The following is a 20,039-nucleotide window of genomic DNA, read 5'->3' as shown; positions in this document are numbered from 1 at the left end:
ACAAATCAAGAGACTGCCTTCCGAATTCCCTCAGCCTGTCCTGTTTCGGTAGCTGTAACAGCTGACAGCCCCAGCGGCGGGCAGGCAGTCACTGGGAGCACACCTGCTGCCCACATGCCAATGTGGGAACCACGCTGGTCACCTTTTCCACTGGTGTTTTCTCTCTCCATTTGCTGAGCAAACGAGGGGGGGGAGGCCTGCGTTACTCCGCTCACAGCCACACAGAGTGATGGGGGTCTGGGCACCACGGGTATCTCAAGTTCGCAATTCTCACTTGTAAGAAACCCCCGTTCGAAGACACTCCTCGGAGAGCTGAATTTTCACTCATTCACACTAGGTGCTGCACTGAGTTTTGTATGGTAGTGTGTAAACATCACAACATCAAAACCCAAAGCAACTCACTCCCCTCTAAATGCACTATCACCAGCTTCACAAAGATGACTTTTTTCATTCTGGGAGCTGCAATTATATATGATAACTCCTCATAGTGTATTTTTTATGGCCTGGTAAATACTCTTCAGCATGTTTTGAAAAGTAAGAGAAGGTTAATACAAGGAGACCATACTATAGCCTGGGAGCAGAGTGTCCTACCTGGCATGCTAGCTCTGCTCCGTGAGCCCGTGGGGTGGGAGGAGGGGGCCCTAGGCACACCTCACCCATCACTTCCCATCCTCGTACTCCCCACGGCGAACGCAGAACAGGCAGCTTGGTGCTCAAGTTCCCTTCTTGAATCCAAATATATGCATTTTCCTCAAACACAGCCATGCTAGCAGTTAGGCTGCATAGCTGGTCACTAATGATTTTTATATACCGGTATAGCCAGGACTGTCTCGGCAGAGCTGGTATTCCCAGCACTTTCCTGGGACAGAGAGGTAAGGAGCAGGACAGCAGAAATAGCTATTGCCACCGCTTTGCCTGGGCCGTGCATTAGTAACTTAGCAGTTGAAACACCATTACACCCTAACCGGACATCCAGACTTTGGAGCCAGTGAAAGCGTTTTTCCAGTGCAGGCCTGACACCCCGCTGTGCTGTGCTCCGGCTCTGGGTGCAGTGGGGATCCGGGAGGGCAGGGCGTGCGGGGCCACCCTTCTGTGCCGCAGCACCCCAAGTCACTGCAAGAGAAAGCACGCTGATGCATGCGCTGCAATAGTGGCTATTCTGCTGTGATAATATGTGGGACTCCTTTAATTTTCAATAATCAAGTTGAGCATGTCCTTAAGTAACTGCTAAATCCCATTTTCTACCATCTTTATAGGCAGCCTGAAATCTGAAGGAAGTGAAAACCCTCCCATGCACGTGCCTGACCAGCTCCCCCAACACAGGCGGTACCTATGCAGGAGCTGAGGATTTCTTCCCAAACCAGCCAACACCGCTTCATGGCTGAAGTACGAGGACCAATGATCCATGTAACAGCTTAATTACATTGACGTGACTGGAAGGATATTTCTTACCTAGCAGAATACCTAACCCCTTTTTTTCAAAACATAAAGCTACTTAAAAGGCAGTGGCAGCACTGAAAAGAGTACAGCAGAAGGGCAGTGAAGTTGCCCCACTAGAGGCTCTTAGTTATTTCATCCTTCACCATTTTCCTACCACGTCCACTGTCTACAAAAGACAATACTGGAAGGTTTACCATATTCACATCTCCGTGTATATAAATCTAACCTGTAAATAATTATGACTGAAAGAGGGGCACTGTCCTGTCCTATGCTGCCAGATCAGGTATACCAAAACTAGCTCCTTTACGGTGACAAAACGCCTGGGCAAAGGAGGACTGTGCAAGAGGAAAGCGTGAAAGAGGGACCCCTTAGGTACCTACTATGTAGGTCTTGCCCCAGGCACAGAAACAGGTAAGAGTAGCAGTGGGGTGAAAGGCAATACTAATATTAAGAAGAAATATACATTCAGCGAAAGTATGAATTGCTCTAGGTAAAGGAACTGCCACATGCACTGGGAACCAGAGGGAGACACCGAGGCATCGTTTGCCACCTGACGTGCTACTCGTTGGGCAGCAGTGTTTGAGGTCCCCCTGCCTCCCCAGGCATCTCCAGTGGGTGTATGTCTGCAATAAGCAGCTGCTGCACAATTGTTTATCGCTGTTGTGGCTGCTCTGGTTTATGCACTGGAATGGGATTATCTGGGGTTTTTAGGTGATTGGGCTGGGATGATGACTAGCTGGCTGAGACTCAAGCCAGCCAAAACAGAGATCGCCAGAGAGGTGCAGAAGGCGGGTGGGGGTGGAGACAAACAGGAAGGATAAGCCTGTATCAGCCCTTCCACCCAACAGTACAGCCTTTTATACACAAATCAAGTTTGCAGCGCAGAGGTCTTGTTAGAGACAAAGCTGATACTACACTACAGCCACATCAAAGAGCCTTTTTTCTTTGTCTGCGCTTGGTAAAGAGCGTGCGACCTCTTATTTCAGATGTGGATTTCTGACATTTACCATATTCTGGTCACCTCAAGAACAGGCTACTGTGGTGGTTTTACTTGCTCTGGTCCTTAAGATCACTCAGAAGCTGAAGTGAAATTTAACATACAACAGCCTTTAAGTGTGGTTTTATGATTACTTATGCATGAAGTTTTCCAGGTTGAATTTAATTCAATGGTATGGGGTTTTAACTGTAAATGCTTTCAGTTTCCCCGAGATACATGTCTGCCTATGCTGCCACAATAGAATTCAATGGCACTATATGTCTGCATAAGATTTTTGATATGCAAGAAGCAGCATGATCTAAATGCTAATCTTTGGTTTGTAATCAATTCACTGGGGAGGGAGACTTCTCTTGAAATGTCTTTTGCTGTTTTTGTATTCTTCTCTCAATTCTTCCTGGTTTTGCTTGGTTATTGAGACTGTTGGCTTTATATTTCTTAGTAGAGATAAATTTTACATTAAATATAACCAGGCACAAGGACTGCTAGTCTGTGCATCTCTGAAGTAATAATACACACGAACCTCTTATAAACTGTTAGGCACTGGACACTGCAATTCAGTACTCTGAATTCGGTGGTTATGCTGTATATACCTATTATATACAAAAGTTACACTGTATGATCATACAACTTTCACAGTTCCCTCTACAGTGAGATGAGATGCAGTAAGATAACTGCTTCTCACACAAAATTCATGCCTAGGAACTATACATATTTAAATATACAAAGCTATATCACAGTCCCCAAGACACATCTCACTGTAAAGTAAACTCAACATTTCTCCTCAATATAAAATAATATAGAAGATACTACCTCTACCACCATAAAATGTTTTTTCTCTTTCCTATCATCATCATTCTAAAAGGAAAGTGCTCAAAAATTTAGTTTTTCTGAGAGGAGTTTTCCAAAACAGAACAGTTTACAAACTTCTAAAAAGTTCAGTAAACATGCTCGTGGACACAAAGACCTCTGCAATGTTTCCAACGTAAATGGTACAGCAAGGTGCTGGTGTATGAGGACCAGAAAGTGAGACGGGTTACAATGAACAACTTTAATGAGATGTTCTCAATTGAGAAACACCTGGGAAACAAGCTAAAAGCCTAAGTAACTAAAGAAGTAACAAACTTTTTATTCCACGAAGAAATACACTTTTGTAAAAGATATGCAGTTTATTATTAATTTTAATTTACTACCAGCTCCGAATGCACGTTAAGTATCTGCTCTTGCCAAGCTGACCAGTGCCGAGTGCAGCAGTATAAACAAGTTTACTTTTTCAAGTCAGGAGACATTCTGCTACGTTTCTTCCCTTTATTTTTTGCAAAACTCTGGAAAGTTTGCTTCAGTAACTTCGAGCCACACTGAGATAGCAGACGCTCTACTACTCAGATCCAAGAAAGGGACATAGAAAACGGGGTAGAGGAGAACAGGAGGAGAATTGTCTCAAAACCAGTTAAGAAGGCAGGAGGGGTTTTTTTTCTGCACAGTGAAAAAGTTTTGTTTTGGGACAAATGAATAGTGTTAAGCAATGTGAAACAACACATGTCTCATCAAGGGTTCCCAAAGAAAGTCAGCGTATTTTAAAAAATACATGTTTTATTTTGAAAGGGACGCTCTGAGATGATGCACTTTGAGAATGATTAAAGAAATTAAAAGCTTAAAAAAGTTTCAACTGAAAACTCTCCAACTCGTAACCAGAACAACAAATTGAATTCATAACCAACCAAGTTAATTGCTTTGCTTTCCAGAACAGCACATTTTGGCAAACAAAATATTAGTCACGAAAACCTCTTTTACCCAACTCTAGCTAAAGAGCACAGGACTGTTTCCCCAAATTTAAGGGATAAAAGAGCTGCTGTGACTTGGTTCAGATCACAGTATGTCCCTCTGGCTGCCAAAGGCAGCCGGTGCTCTGCAGAGCTCCAACTACACCTTATTTTCCCTTCGCTCACTTTGGAGATAGGATAGCCAAGAGATAAGGGAGAGGCACAGAAATTCCCCCCCAAGGGGAGGAAGGCTGGAGGGAGGGGAAGCATGCCGGGAATTTCCTTCACACGAGGTGAATTTCCTGGGAGCTGCACAGGCTGGGGCGTTTGCACGAAAGCCATATTCAATGGCTGCAGCAGAACACGGTATCAGCCTTCTTTCCATGAAGGGGAACCAGTAACATCATTGCATCAATCAAATCTGGTTTGTGATGTACTTCAGCCACAATGTGTGTTATCAAGTTACCTAATTTTCTTGCATACTTCTCGAGTTATCTTCCCCCAACAGCCTTGACATACATAACTTCAAACCACTGGCCAGGTAACCTCACTGATCACGGCTGCTTCTTAATCTCTCTCTGCCTAAACACACACCACTCCCCATACCAATTTCTTAAAGCTCCACTTAAGTAGGAGTCTCCTCCAGTTTGAGAGCTGAGGACTATTATCATTCACCCCCTATTTTTTTCACCTGTTTTAATTCATGACAGGACTTTACCACTACACTTACTTTAGTACCTTTGTGAAAGATTGTATCAAAACAATATCCAAGGGTTTCAATTTTTGTTTTCATACATTTCTTTTCCCCTATTTTTGCTTCAAGAGAATCCAGAACGCCCAGCAGCACGGTGCACCTCACAAAACCCGTGCTACTACTCGTTGCCTATTACACTTCCTCCTTTTACTTATTAGTTACCATCAGTCAGCAGGAGCAGAGATTCATTATGCTGCTGAATAATTCTTAGGAACATTCTTTATGAATCTTAGGGGAAAAAAGTGTAACTTATATTATACTAAAAGTCTATTGCTCCCTGTGTTAATGCTTTACAGGAGAATTGAAGGTGACTATTCTTACACCTACCACAGCCATTTAAGTCGCTTTTCACTATCTTTAGAAGTCTCCACAAAAAAAATCCAAACTTGGGTATGTGTACTTTGTAAAACTTTTTCATTTCATTCTTTGGGGGAAGGAAAAAAGGGAAATTTGTTGCCTTTTTCCAATTCCTCAACTTCATAACTGGCAGTGAGTAACTCCAGGATGGTTATTTCCCTCCATCATCTATTGTGGGGAAGCTGACACAGTCATTCCTAGCATACAGTTGCTAGGAAAACCCCCACGATGTGTTAATTTTCATTATACAGTGCTAAAAGGATGTGCAACTGCGGCTAAGGAGCTATCACCTAAAGTATATTATAGCTTCAAGAGTATGAATGATCCCACCCATTAAACCAATACCTCTGACAGAAGTTATGCTGAGGATGCCAGGGGAGGGGGTGCCAGTACTGAAGAGTAACTCCGTGTGCCCAAGCTGGATACATACCTCTCCTGCATCGGCAGGAGCGTGACATTGCTATAAAAAATACTTGCCTTTACCATGTGACTCTCAGTCACAAATGCACCTGCACTTTTAAGCTCAGTTGAAGAAATTATAGCAAACATTTAAAGCGTACGTTTCCCGTTCCGAGGACAGCCAGAGTTACCGGAGTACAAATCTGCTGCCGCTCAGGCTGAGGACTTCAGAGCTCGCATCAGCACTCTGTGATGCAAAGAAAAGTGAGGAGAAAAAAAACCAAACCCTTCACGGATTTTCGCAGATAAAGTTATTGCAAGAGGTGCCAAAATAAATCATTTCGAGCCAAACAGTCGGTTTGATGGCTCCGCTAATTACAGGCCAGGGCTGGTCCTGCTGCGCTGAAGAAGGCCAAGGCTTGTTGTCGCGCAGACAGATTAGCCACAGTTGCCCATTAAGACCACCGCTTGAGTGTAGACGGAGACGTGGAAGGAAACATAAGAAGGCTGCCTGTGCATAACCAAACAGGCTACCTTGCTGAAAAGAAACCCCCTAAAGCCACATTCTGCTTCATTAGCACATGAAAATAAGGTAATTGAATACTTCATTCTCCCATCCAGAGCCAAGATCCATCACTCATGGAAATGGAGTTTTGATAAGGTGGGGTGTTTAAATGAGGCAGAAAGAGTCTTTGAGTGTGTGTTACTTTGTTTATCTGAGAGAAATCCCACTTAAATATAAGTGAAAAAGACATAAAAATCACTTTATCCTATGAATCACTGGAACACAACAAAGCCCCTCTGAGGATGACACTTAAAAAAAACCATTAACATTATTCTGAGGACAGAAGCCATTATGTTTGTTGCTTTTTGTGTTTATTTTTATACGTGTGTTTATTTTTATATCGAAATCCACCTTTCCCTCTTGCTGGTTTTTTTTCCTCGTCTCCTTGAACTCTCCATTTCACTAGCTATTTTTGCTAGTTTTTAACATCACATATATCAATAGACAAAAACTTAAGCAATTGGCAGGGCAAGGTATTTTAATCAGACTTTTGTTGCTGTTTTTTTTAAGTTATGCATGTCATACACTCAGGTTTTGGGATTTTGATTTTTTTCAACACTTCAGCTGATGACCAAAAAAAGAAAATAAATTTAATAAAAACTTTATAATTCCCAATTCCAGACTCAGACAGCTCCTACTTTAGTTCTTTAGCCTTGTTTTAGGAAAAAAAAAAAACGGGGAAGATAAAAAATTCTCATATTTAAAAGGCAGAAACATAAGCAGAAAGTGTTTTATCTTCTTTAGCAAGCTAAACAGCAACAAACTCATTTTCTCCCACTGGCTGATCACCTTAAGTATGAAGTACAGTGAGTGGCATTTCCTCCAGAAAAATATATTTACGTAAATACTGCAAATAGACTCCTTGCCTCAGCCAAAAATGCCTGCTATGGTATTGCCAAGTCTTTTGCAGAAGGCAGGAATTAGAGAGGCATAGAGCTGGACACATTGCACCCTTGTTCCTTGGGTTTAAGTTAAAGTGGTATAGTTTCCTAGTTTGGAAATTGCTATCCTGATATATTATCTCAAAACATAAAGAAAAATAATATGACAATACAGACCAGCTCTCAGTCACTGGCAACCACAAGGATTTTTGATAACGTTTAAAACAAACACACCCCCCCTCCAGGCTCTTTAACAGTATGCACAAAATGTCCCTAACTTTTGTCTTGTTCTCTCATGTGTACAGACGTGCTAAAACAGTGAAAAGGCTTTCCTGCTTAGAAATATGTGTAATAACCACAGTGCTAGGAAAGAGCTGCATTTTTACAACACTTTCAGGGTAACTAAACTGTGTTGGTGCTAGGGCCGTGCTACCATTCCCCCTTGTCCAGGTTGTCTGCTCCCACCACATCTTTGCTGCTGCTGGTGGAGTGTGTCCGCTCCCGTGGGAAGCCAGTTCAGGGAGCTAACCCTGCAGAAAGCTACTTGATTTTCTGTGGCTTAGTCTGCAGGCTGAGGGCTGTAAGGTGGCTCATACGGGACCATGTGTGAGCCAGCTCTAGAGCGAGGGAGAAGGCAGGAACTGGAAGGAAAGAGAGAGCTTAAACTGTTGTGGACCTGCACCTTTTGGAACAATGCCACTTTGGCCAAATGAGCGAAGATGGTAAACCTGAAGGGCTGGGGCAGGGTCCAGTAGGTAAACAATTTACCACCCCTGCTTGTAGCCAATGTAATGGTGGGAAAATTAAACAGGTTAGCATCTGAAGGCAAACATCCTTCACACCGAAGCTCCAGGAAGCGACCTTTAAGGTAACTAGGTCCTGCCACATAGCTTTGAAATACATACAGCAGCACCACTTTAAAGTCAAGTCACAATTTCATAGCTTGCCAACCCAAAAAAAAAAAAAGAGGGCTGACAGCAAGCATACAGTACCACCGGCTGACAAGCAACCATGCTGCTGCTTTCCAAATAAGTGGTGGGCAAGCAAAGGAGAAGCTGGGCTGAAGGCTTCACTGCAAGGGAATTAATTACAATAGTCGAGCCTCGTGATCGTAGCAGCACGTGCTGCTGTTGCACCACAGCTGCCATAGGCAACAGCAAGGCTGGTAACCCTTTTTTGTGCTGATGGCTGAATAGACCTTCTAAGCAAAATTAGCAGGCCACGAATTAACACCCCCTTTAGTGCCTGCCAACAGAAAGCAAAAATAAAATAAAACCATGTGGCCGAGGGTTGTGTGAAATGGTGTCACAGGCCTTACTGCATATTTTCCCCACCCTTCGACTGGGAGAACACACTGTGAAAACTGTGCAACTAAAGCAAACATTTGCAAATTATACCCAGCTTGTGATCTTCTGTGGAATCAATCTGAATAAAGCAAAATGAGGACTCAATCTGACTCTATCTCGGAAAGAATATCTTAAATCAAACTGTCCGAACAACAGTCTATCGCCCAGTAAGATACTGATTTCCCAGGCCTGAGTACAGTAAGCAAACAATGTGCCCCAGGAATCCATCCAGAGCAAACTGGAGCTGCAGAGCCCACAGGGAAAGAGAAAAATGTGTATTATCAAAGTGCTAATAACTTTCCACAACATGTTGAGAAAAGATTGCATGAGGTCTTATGCACATTGAGCACGGACAGCAAGCTAAGCTCTTGATGACCACAGTTACCCAACACCCCTGGCTTACTACTTCTTACCAAACGTGCCCCAAAATCAGACACACGAGTAGTTTCCCTTAGGCCATGTCTACACTCAGATTTCCATGTAAAATTCTTACAGTGCTGCTGCTGGCTTCATTGAGCCAATGGAAAATTCTTCCTGAAATTCCCTGTTGCTGACAAAGCCCCAGCACTGAAGCAACACGATAAATCACATCATAAGCTGCCAAGACGTCTATCATGACCAAAATGTTAATGCAACAGAAGCAGAAAATTACTGATGACTCTGGTGAGGGCAGTTTTGACTCTCATGTAAAACACCTTTGTTATACAGAAATCAAGTCAGATGTGTCATGGAAGGAAGCAAAAATTTGACGGTAAAAGTCTCTCTACCTTAATAAATAAAAAAAGCTAGTATTTCTGATTTAAGCAAATTCAGTTAGAGAAGATGAGAATTACTGCCAGGTGGAACAGCATACATTATTATGACACAAATATGTACCAACACAAATCCCACATAACCTACATAAAAAGAAAGCAAGTGTAGTTCTACTTATTCTGCATATCTAAAATTAAATCTAAATCTTTTTTCTTTTTTTTTTTTAAACTGCGCTTAACAATAGAGGAAGATTTAACAGGTGTCATTGTTTCTCCCAGGTGTAATAATCTTTTTCATTTGCTCATGTGAGAAAAGAAAAGCCATTCAATGAGCAGGCTGAAAGTGATGATTAATTAAACAACTTCCAGGGCCTGGGGGATCCTCCTCCATTTGGGATACATTTCCTTTAGCTGTAAGCAAGCTGGAAGGCAAGAGACAGACTCCTCCTCAGCTTTTTGTTTTAGCTAGCATGTAGTTGTAAAGGGTCGAAGATGCTTAAGCTGGTATGTGTTTGTAAAGGGTTGAAGATGTTTCTCAGCCTTCTTGTCAGCCTTTCTGGCATCAGTCATCCAGGAGTAACACTCACTGCCTCAAAACACAATGGCTTTTTTTAAGTACTTGTGACAATATCCCAGTGCTGTCCAATGCAAGATTGGGCATCAGTTTTGATATTTAAGTGGCAGTACTTGCTGATAGTATTTCTTCTTTTAATCACTGAGACCTGCATCTGCTGCTTTTTGAACTCAATATCCATATGCACTAAGTGAACCCCTGAAAGTAAGTCACATCATCGAAGCAGGCTCATGACTGATTTTCTAGTGAAAACTTGCAAACAACAAGGAAGACGACAGGTCAGAGTTGGTAAGGCATGTGGCCCCTTTCCCTTTTTCTTACTACAACAACACCTAGGGGACCTTTGATCTGAATGTCAGTGGTGAAAATACACAAACAGATACTCTCTTATTATATACTCACAGGTGTACATTCCTAAAACTGTTACATTCCATTACTTTCAGCTGTGCTGGAAAACAATACCTTCAGAAGTTGACCCCTTCTCTCCTCTGATCGCACCAGTATCCAAGTACAAAGCATCACAGCAAGCACGGTATTCTAAACACCGGCAATGATCACGCCAACAAATTCAAGCAGCACATGTAAGGACCGGGCCAAAGTGCTGGCTGAGGTTCGTCTGTATTACTTACACTGTGCACCGCTTTACAACTCACAGAGAAAAGGGTGCTTCTCATGCTCAGCAGGAACACTTCTGGGCCAGGCAGCTGTAGTTTTGATGCTGAGAAGGCTGGATTTAAGGCTAACTCGACTCCATTTTGCCAGTGCAGCAAGAATTAGAAATCTTGTTGAAATAGATACAGTCCCTGTGGACGTTCAGATCATTCCCCATAACAGCATGCAACAAATCATTTGTTTGGGCTGGGGCTATTGAATGCAAAAGCACATCCCATCTTCGTAGAAATAATGTTCCTACTTTTTAAAAACCAGTCTCTGGCTTTGGCAGCTTAACATAAGAGGCAGTGCTCTTCTCCTGTTACAAATATGCCAGTATACGAGTAACTGGACAGGAGGAAAAAAAGAGTGAGGAATTTTTCCATTTTTCTCTGATTGTTCTGCTCGGTGTTTATCAGCAGGCTGGTACTGCATCTCCTTTTGTTAGAAAATTAAAAGTTGGAACTGCAAGCATAAAAGCCACCATGAACCATGCAATAACCTTCAGGCATTTTAAGAGCAGCAGAGGTTAGAAGGGCAGCTCCTGACTCTAAACAGCACCTATTGTTTCTCTTTCTTCTTGAATAACAAAAGCAGAGCTGAAAGCTATTTACCTGGTTTTACCTCAGTCAGATCTCATTTCCCCCTTTATTTTCGGTAGATGATCTTATCAAATAGTGTCATTTCTAACAACTGCTTTGATCAGATTTTTTTTTTTTTTAATTTCATTAGTAAGTTCTGTAATAGATAACTCGGCATACGAAGTCGCACAGCAGAAGAGCGCTTAGAAGACTTTAGGATTCTGTCAATGCATATTTAAATTAAGGGTAACTTTTTAAGCTTATAGGTTAACATGCTTTCATTTTGAAATCATGAAGGCCAACTTACAGTACAAGGCTCTGATCTTGCAAACACTCCCACGCGAACAACTTTCTGTCTGCACCATCCCATGTGTTCCCCTCCCGCTGCAATCAGATTCATACAACTGGACATTTAACTTGCGCAAACACGACTGCCAAGCAAGGGTGGAAGGATAAAACTCCCGATCTGCCAAACTTGGGTGTTCTGCTGTTCAATGTAGTGTGTCCAATATATTACTCAAATTGTTTATAATGCAGAAGCAAAAAAAAAGTTTGATTTCAAAACAAAAACCTTACATGAGTAGGCATCATGCAGAGTTTTTGTGACTGGCCGGGAGTGATCTGTAGTTAATATATAAAATCCTCTGAGATCTAGCCTTAAAAAATCCTCGCTACAGACAAAAGCAATCCACAATATATAATTTCTTCCACTGTTTTACAATATTTATAAAACTTTAAAAGAAAAAAATCTTTTGGGGATGTTTTTCTCTTTAGGAACAAAGTTCACACAAAAGCAATAATTTCTAGCTTTACTGATCTTCACTTAAAAAATTATTTTCTTGTTTTACTTTCTCTAAATCACTTCCCAACATCCACCTCTTGTCTTTTGTACACTTCTGCAATTTCATTAAAAAGGTAAAAAAAAAATAATTACTTGAAAATATTTAACAGAAATCATTCTCCAATTCATAAGCTGCTGTTACAATCTTAAGGAACTGAACAGAGAAATTATTCTATTTTAGCTATAAATTAAATGCCAGTGAAGTATTTGCAACCCTAAAAACACCATTAGACATAGCAATCTACAATGCAAGTTTATGGCATTTGATTCTTCATCATTAGCTGGAGTTTGTAAATACCATACAGAAGTTTAAGAAAACCATTAAAAACAGTGAAATAACAGGACTTCCCTCTCCTACGAAAGCATCTTATAAATTTGTATTTTTAGGAAATTCTTGGATAAAAATCTACAAGTTCAATTTTCCTCACCATAACATGCTATCTATGAAATCTGACTTCATTGGATGTTACATTAGCAGGACCAGGCTCTCAAGTCAGTATTATATCAGATCCTCAGCTGCTATAAACTGTCATAACTCAACTGGAGCTGACATCCCACTAGGACTAATTTAAGACCTGCAAAGTGTTTCTGACAATAAAATAGATACAAAAAAAGACTGAAAACATGTCATCTTGCACAAGCTGGAAGTATATTGAAGAGACACACATTTTTGAAAATGGCTAACTCTTACAGCCTTACAGTCGAGTTTAGAGTTTTGTTAGAATATTTTCACTTTCTGCAAAGACTGTATCACTGATAGAAAATAAGACAGGCTCTGAAACGTGCTTTACTTTTTTGGCATCAGCTCTTGCCCTTTTGCAGCCCTGTTTCCATCCAAAGTTTCTCCTAACTACAAACAAAAAGGAAATCGACATCTGAGTGCCTGTAAGAAGTAAAATTATTGCATATATTATTGGTTTTCTATGTATCTTTATTGAGTCACTTGAAATGTTGTAATTACATATATTTCCTGCTTTAATAAAATGTTGGTGAAAGGTTTAGTTACTACGGTCCTTTATAGCTCTGGAAGAACTGGCAAGCTGGAAAGAGGAAAGTAACTTTCCAGTCAGTTCAAAGGAAATGGAGTATGCTCATTTCCACTTGCAGAATTCACTCTTTATCAGGCTCTACAGACACTTCTATGTGACCTTCTGCAGTGCAGCATCTGGGCACAATATTTTCATCTTATTACTTCTTTTTTCACTGACAATGTTATTAGTTTATAAAGCTCAGGAAAAACTGGGCATAGGGTGAGAAGACGTTTGAGCAAAAATGTATGATTAGGCAATTAATCATATTCTCCTCATAGCTGCTCTGTGTGTGTGCGTGTGTTAGGATTTATGATTTCTCTGTTGCTTCCAAATCTGAACACACACACACACACACATACTCACAAGTATCCCATCCTTCTTCAAAACCATCAATTTTCAGGCAATCATCTAACAATCTTGATTACTTTTCTGCATTACTTAACAAAGCAAGTTTTGTTAAAAACATTTGTGCTGAAATTCTAAAAATGGCATTATACTTCAATAGGAAAGAACAAGATTTAGCTTGAACTTTTGAAAATGAGTGGCCCTCTACTCAAACACAGTTTTCCCATGTCTAACAAGAACTAGTTTACTAACACTGCCTTCAAAAATGTTTATTAGAGGCTTGGAAGATAAAGAAAAAAAATTTATTTATCCTCTTTACTGCCCAAATATCATTTGAGTCTTCCCACCACACAAGATGTACACACTCAGCATTTTCAATTACTTCATATGGATGATGCAGTTTAGTAACTAAAACATTAAGACACTTGGCAGACACAAAATTATTCTGGGAAATAGATGTGGGGGGCAACGTTTCTAAACTTCTTCACGTGACACAAATTGCTACTAAGAAGGTTACTAACAACAGTATTCAGGAACCTTTAAACACAAATACAGTATGATCGGGAAGCTATTTACAATACACCTGCATCTGGCAAGCTAGACAAGACTAAAGTGTTTCTGAATATAATTACACTCCTTTTCCGGTGTGATTTTGAGGAGGACAGGCTTGAAGGGGAGACTAGAGCATATATAACTAATAAAGCATCATCATCACGCAAAAGAAAAGCCTTAGAGCCTTAAAGGCTTAAAGGAGGAGAAAAGTAAGGAAACATTATCCCATCTTCATTCCACACTTCTGGAATGTGGGCAGATCATAGTAAAAGTTTAAATGGCAAGAAGATTAAAGGAAAACTGTTAAAGCCAAAAAGGACACTCACATAATCTGGTGTAAGTCAGCTGTGTCTCTACAGACTTCAGTGGAGATACACTGATTTACACCAGTTGATGTTTTGGCCCAACAGCTTCACAGAAGATACTATCGATTAAATGTGTGTTCTATTTCGATTAAAAGCTTCTCTCGCCATCAGAGCACATCTTGCCCCAGCTGGAAGCCACTCTGGCATTCTTCTTTTTGCTAGAAAGTACCCTATAGGCAAATTCCAAAATAATAATTAAAAAAAAAAAGTCTACATAAATTGTCAACTACTGTTTGTTATTATTTATCATTTTTTGGCACACACAGACATGCCAGGCACTTTACAGAAAATACTTCGAAGACAATTCCCTGCCCTGCGGAGCTTAAAAGACAAGGGCTAGTCCATTCTGCAAACACAGGGCACTGCTTCACTGAAAATTATTCCCATTACTCCAGTGACATTCCTTACAGTAGTAAGATTGTACTTATTATGCATGCTAGCAATTTTAGGTCTTAAGTGATGAACATGGCAAACAAAGGAGGATAAAAAAGAAAGATATTTAGAGAGAAATGGTTCAGATGCACTATATCTGTAAATCTTTCTGAACCTGAACACTTCTTCTGTGTATTTAACATGCCCAGTTTTCACCAGGAAAAAACCCAAGTCTTCAAGGCCTTATCTTTCAAAATGTCATTATGCAAGTACGTGATCCTTAGCGTGTGGTTTCTAATGTGATACATTGCTAATGAAGAGATCCTTAGCATTGGTTCTAATAAGAAAGAGGAACAGGGAACCGTGGCAACAATTCTTGAAGAGAATTGAACACCCATATGGTTTCAAGCCCAGCCACCCAGCCCTGCACGGAGCAGTACAACTGCAAACCCTGACAAGCCTTCCACCCAGCCTTCAAAGCAAAAAGAAAAGTGGAACATGAGGCCAACTGTGAAACTGAAAGAGCTATTACGTTTGAGGAGGGCTGCAGGGAAAAAACTCATAAATTTCAAGGCTTAACAATGAAGATAACTTTTAACTTCACATCCTGAGTATCAGAAAGCCACTATCATAATTTCAGAACATCCAAAAAGGAGGAGTGACCTATCAACTATCAAAAACCATTTCTAGAAATACTGTGCCTTCACATCATCCAGTATCTTTCCACATGTTACTTGGAACCAACAAATATTTAGTTTTAGTGAATAGGGCAGATCCATACTATCAAGGAATGACTGAAATTAACATATCTAATATATAGTGAATATATACATAAAGGCACGCTCCCCTCTTTGCCCCATTCTCTGAGCCATAGGAGTTTTATGACAAGATTTCAGTACCACCTCAGGTTGGGTCTTTCACTTTTACAAAAGCTAACACTTAAATAACTTTCATCGTAGCTATACTATGATTGGCAAGACATAAAATAGAATTAAAAAAAAAATCTGTCAGACTTCATTGTACAAGGCTTTTAGGGAAATAAGTGACAATTTTTATTATGTATCTATTGTTACTTTTAAGACATAGGTAGAATCTCGTTAGTTTTCACTAGCCTCAAAGGAATGAATTTTGCAAACAAAGCCACAAGAAATCAAACCTGTGACATTAGACAATCTGCATTCATGTATTAATTTTCAAAAATACAATCTTGGCCATTAAGAAGAGCATTTCCAAACTTATCAGTTAAGCACACAGCACTGTATTTCAGTTACAGCCACAAGACATGAAACACTTATTAAGCGCTTTAGCAAGCTCTTAACAGCTGCTGAGAACATGAGCATTTCTACGGCTTTTGGAAAGATTTATCAGGTTTGGAAATCAGGAAGATGAGATCTAGCAAAGATATTGTTAGGATCAAATATCTGAAAAAATAAAAATCATAATCTAAGCAATCATACATGCAATTTGCAGTTAAACTGTCAATTGTACTACTCTCCCTCTTCTTCTGTAGTTTCATATTATGTCATAATCTTTTAATTCTACAAGGGGAAAGTCAGTATGAGTACTAGATCTACTCAAAAAACTTTAAAACTCCCACTGTGAAACAGCTTACTGTTTTGCCAGTGTGCATACTTCTGAAATTATATTAACTGCTTTATAAAGGTTACCTATTTCAAATTGAAATTGATGGAACACTCATTTTCACTGCCATCCAAAATGCTTTACAGGAATTACAGAGTGTTTTAATTTGTTAGATATATTATACTGGCTTACCTACTTTATGTAAAATTATTTCCTCTGTTGAGGTGTTTGGTAAATATTCATTTGAAGGATGCAGTGTCCCACATAAATTTATTACTACAGAAAAACTTAAGAAAATGACACTGCTAGCAGTAAAATCCATGGGAACAATTTAGCATTAGAAATTCTTTCAGATAATCTAATTGGCTCTTACTTGCCTGAAAGAAATCACATATTTAGAGGAGAGAGGTATATTTTGCAAATTCTCATAGTTCATCTGGAATTAGCATTTAATATTTATCAGTCAGAGCAAAACAGTATTCATCTGAACTGGAGAGCTAGGACTCAAGTTAATTTGTCATCCACGATTATCACTTGGAAGTTCACTGAGTTTATTAAAGACAACTACTGTGTGATAAGGACAGTAGACACTATTAACCATGTCATTTAAATTGCTTGAGTTGGCATCGTGCCCAAGTCCTTCAGATTCATATATCAACACACTTGTTGCTGGCAGGGACTCATTTAAAGCGGGGGAAGAGGAACTCCCTCAGAATTAAGTGTGCTGTACAGATTTCTACAGTAACTCATGAGAATAAGTAGCATTACTCAGTCTTTGTATTTTCGATTCCTAGACAAGAGAATGACAAAATAATGACAATCAAGTGAAAGACTCTGTTCTTCCTAAGAAAAAAATAATGGGAAAGCATTTTTACAATTTTCATTTGAAATTACTTGAATTTGCATTTACTGGAACAGCATATTTTGCTTGTAACTGCAATGCTGACAAACTAACAAAGACACCCCCCCCAACCACTTGCTCTGCCAAATTTTATGATCCTGTATCTCTCCCACCCTTGCCTCCTCCCCAAGATCTCCCGCTTTCACTTCATTAAGCCTGTAGGAAGGAGAAAGTTCTGGTGGCTGGACACAGTTTATTTTCAGAAGTAGTAAGAGTCATTTCATTTCACTTCAGACAAGAATCATGCCAAAGTAACATAACAACACATTTGGGAAAGCTGCAATTAAGAAAGTACAAGGATTTTTTTTCCCCAATTCATGCCGAAATCATCTTTGATCATCATCTAACATCTTTGTTGGAAACAACCTACATGTTAAGTTAGGCATATTACTTCCATGTGTAGAAAACAGTCGGAACAGAAACTTTTTCATTGTACTCTTCATCTCCTGTTTTCCTAAGCTATGTCCTGATTAAGAAAAGAAAGGGTATCCCTTTTTTGGAAGGGAGGAATTCATCAGCTTAACAAGCATCTCAGTGCGTAAAAGCAGCTTATTTGTTTGCTAAAAAATGCTGTGCTTCCCAATATCCACACCGTGGCCAGCAACAGCTCGGCATTCTCCTATTTATCGCTTCCCAGCCACGAGTGTGCTGGTACTGCGGGCCTGAGTGGTAGGCAAATACTCAGGTATGCACCATACATGGCCCCAGAGGATGTAATTGTTGGGGAAGAGGCTCTCTTACCTTCCACAAATCGTCCTCCGGCGTCTTCAAGTGAACGATCTGGAAACACAAAACCAAAACCCCCTAAAGTAAGAGCACAACCCGCAGCCAGCCCCGCTGCTTTGCCGTCCCCACACATGCACCCTCCAGACCACTTTCCCACCGCTTGCACTACAAACAGCAACTTTCCCGTGGCATTTATTTTTTACTGGTGAGCCATAAAATTGCCTGCTCGCCCAATTAATGCGAGCATCATCGTTTTCATTTACCTTTCACCATCTCCAGGAAAGGAAAGCAGAGGGGGGGGAAACAGAAAAGCAAATGCATAAAAGAAGCTTCAGAAACACGAGTTTCAACTCATTTACGATCCCAGATAAAGGTTAACAGTTAAACTCCTTCCTCTCCCTCCCACCCTCACAATTATTGATGCCCTTCAAGAAATGAAATGTTTTTTGTTCTCGTCTACCAGAGGCTAGACAAACTGTCAACATCTCCACTTTATTTACGGGTTGAGCAAGGGCAGTTCCTCAAACATCAACATTTTTTACGTTAATCCTGGAGAGAATCCACTTCTCTAAAACTACAAAAATTGCCAACTTCTGTAGTATTTATTTTTAACGAACGAGAGCGAGAGCCTTGAGCTATCCTCCCTGCCCTCCGAGGAGAGGAAGGGGGAAAGCGCGGCTCCACTCTCCCAACTTTAAAGCCCTTCTCCCCTCCTTCCCACACCACTCAGCCCCTCGTCACTCTCCATCCCATTACCCCCTCCCACCCCCCAAAATCTCTCCCCTCCTGATCCCCCACCTGCTCCACGTCCAGTGGGATTTCAAGGGAGGAAACAAAATCTGCCAAGTGGTTCCTTTCGGGCGACTTCTTCAACCCGTCTGGAAGTTTAAACCTGAAAAACAAACACCTCTATTGAATGCAAACTAAGCTTTGGGGGTTGCCGAGTTAATTCCTCGGCAGACAGCTACTCTCAGTGTCTGGTTACACAAACATACCTACAGACAGGTTGGAGGGGAGTCCCTTAGAAACCAAACGAGGGGGAGAAAAAATAAATCAAAATAGGCACAAAGGTTGGAGGGAGGGGGGAACCCGGGAGGGCAGCGGGGTGGGCAGACTGGAGAGAGGGAAGACACGCAGCAGGAGACAGGTTTAATATTGGGATGGGATGGGATGGAGAGAGTTAAAGCAAGGGACGAGCCGGGAAGGGGCAGAGACCTCAGAGGTCTCAACTGGGGATGGGGGGAAGGGAGGGGGTGTCCTTTTGGGTGGCGGTGATAACAAGTTTTTATACACAGCCTAAATAAAACAAAGGAAGGCACAGACCCGGCCGGCCGCGGCGGCGCGGGTGAGGAGCGGGCTGCTGCGGGGGCGGGCGACGGCGGGGTGGGGGGGCCGGCCTCGGGTGTCACTGCGCACCGCCGCCCCGCTCCGCGCCCTCCCCGCCGCGGGCGAGGCTGCCCTCCGCACCGGCACCTCGCCCGCCCGCGCCCGCTGTACACAGCGGCTGCCCTGCCTGCCTGCCTGCCCCCCGCCCGCCCCGCTTACCTGCCGCTGCCCCAGGGCGCCGCGGGCCGGCCGCGCCCGCCGGCCGCCGGCCCCTCGCCTCATCGCGCCGGGCACAAAGGGGCGGCGGGGCAGGGCCGCGCCGGGACGCCGGGAAGAGCGGTGAGAAGAGTAACGGTGAGAGCAGTGACAGCCGCGGCGGCGGCGAGGAGGAGGAAGATTAAAAATAATAATTAAAAGGAGAAAAGAGAGGGAGACGACCACCCTAATAAGCCGCCGTGACCATGCCGGAGAGGCGAGTCCCTCCTCCCGGGGGCAGCGCTGCGGGGCGCGCTCCTGCCCTGCCTGAGGGGGACGCGGCGGAGGGGAGGGGAGGAGAGGGGAGGGAGGGGGAGCCGCCCGCCCTGCCCTGCCCTGCCCTGCCCCGCCGCCCTGCCCGGCCTCCCGCGCCGCCGCCAGGGACGGGCGCGAGTGCGGCCGCGGAGGGAGACTCCTGCGGTGCGGGACCGCGGGAAGGGAAGGGAAGGGAAGGGAAGGGAAGGGAACGGAGAGGCGGCGCGGGGCCGCTCGGCGCTACTGCCGCGGCGGGCTGAGGGGGGGCACCGTATCCGTTAGAAATCATACCCCCCCCCGCCTCCCGTTAATCGCCCTCCGCAGCTCCGTGCGGCCGGGCTGCTTCCCGGCTGTCACATGGCTCCTGCCGCCACCCCCAAAGGGTTTCGGGAGTCGCTTCACTTTCACTTTGGCCCTGCCGAGGGGCTCCCG

The 20,039-nt window shown here is 42.4% G+C and overlaps 1 protein-coding gene across 1 annotated transcript in view; it reads right to left on the bottom strand.

The window, feature by feature from the left end:
* Positions 1-19,483, bottom strand: part of PRDM1 (PR/SET domain 1) — a 102,842-nt gene extending 83,359 nt beyond the window's left edge. Inside the window, exons 1-4 of the mRNA XM_072855592.1 lie at positions 19,317-19,483; positions 18,767-18,791; positions 18,570-18,663; positions 17,787-17,825 (exon numbers count right to left, since the gene is read on the bottom strand). The gene's annotated coding sequence lies outside the window, so the exon portion shown is untranslated. The remainder of the gene's footprint in view (positions 1-17,786; positions 17,826-18,569; positions 18,664-18,766; positions 18,792-19,316) is intronic.
* Between the last annotated feature and the right edge of the window lie 556 nt (positions 19,484-20,039).

Source organism: Ciconia boyciana, chromosome 3 (genome assembly GCF_034638445.1).
Source record: "Ciconia boyciana chromosome 3, ASM3463844v1, whole genome shotgun sequence".
Taxonomy (NCBI): domain Eukaryota; kingdom Metazoa; phylum Chordata; class Aves; order Ciconiiformes; family Ciconiidae; genus Ciconia; species Ciconia boyciana.
This window is presented reverse-complemented; position numbering and strand designations above follow the sequence as displayed.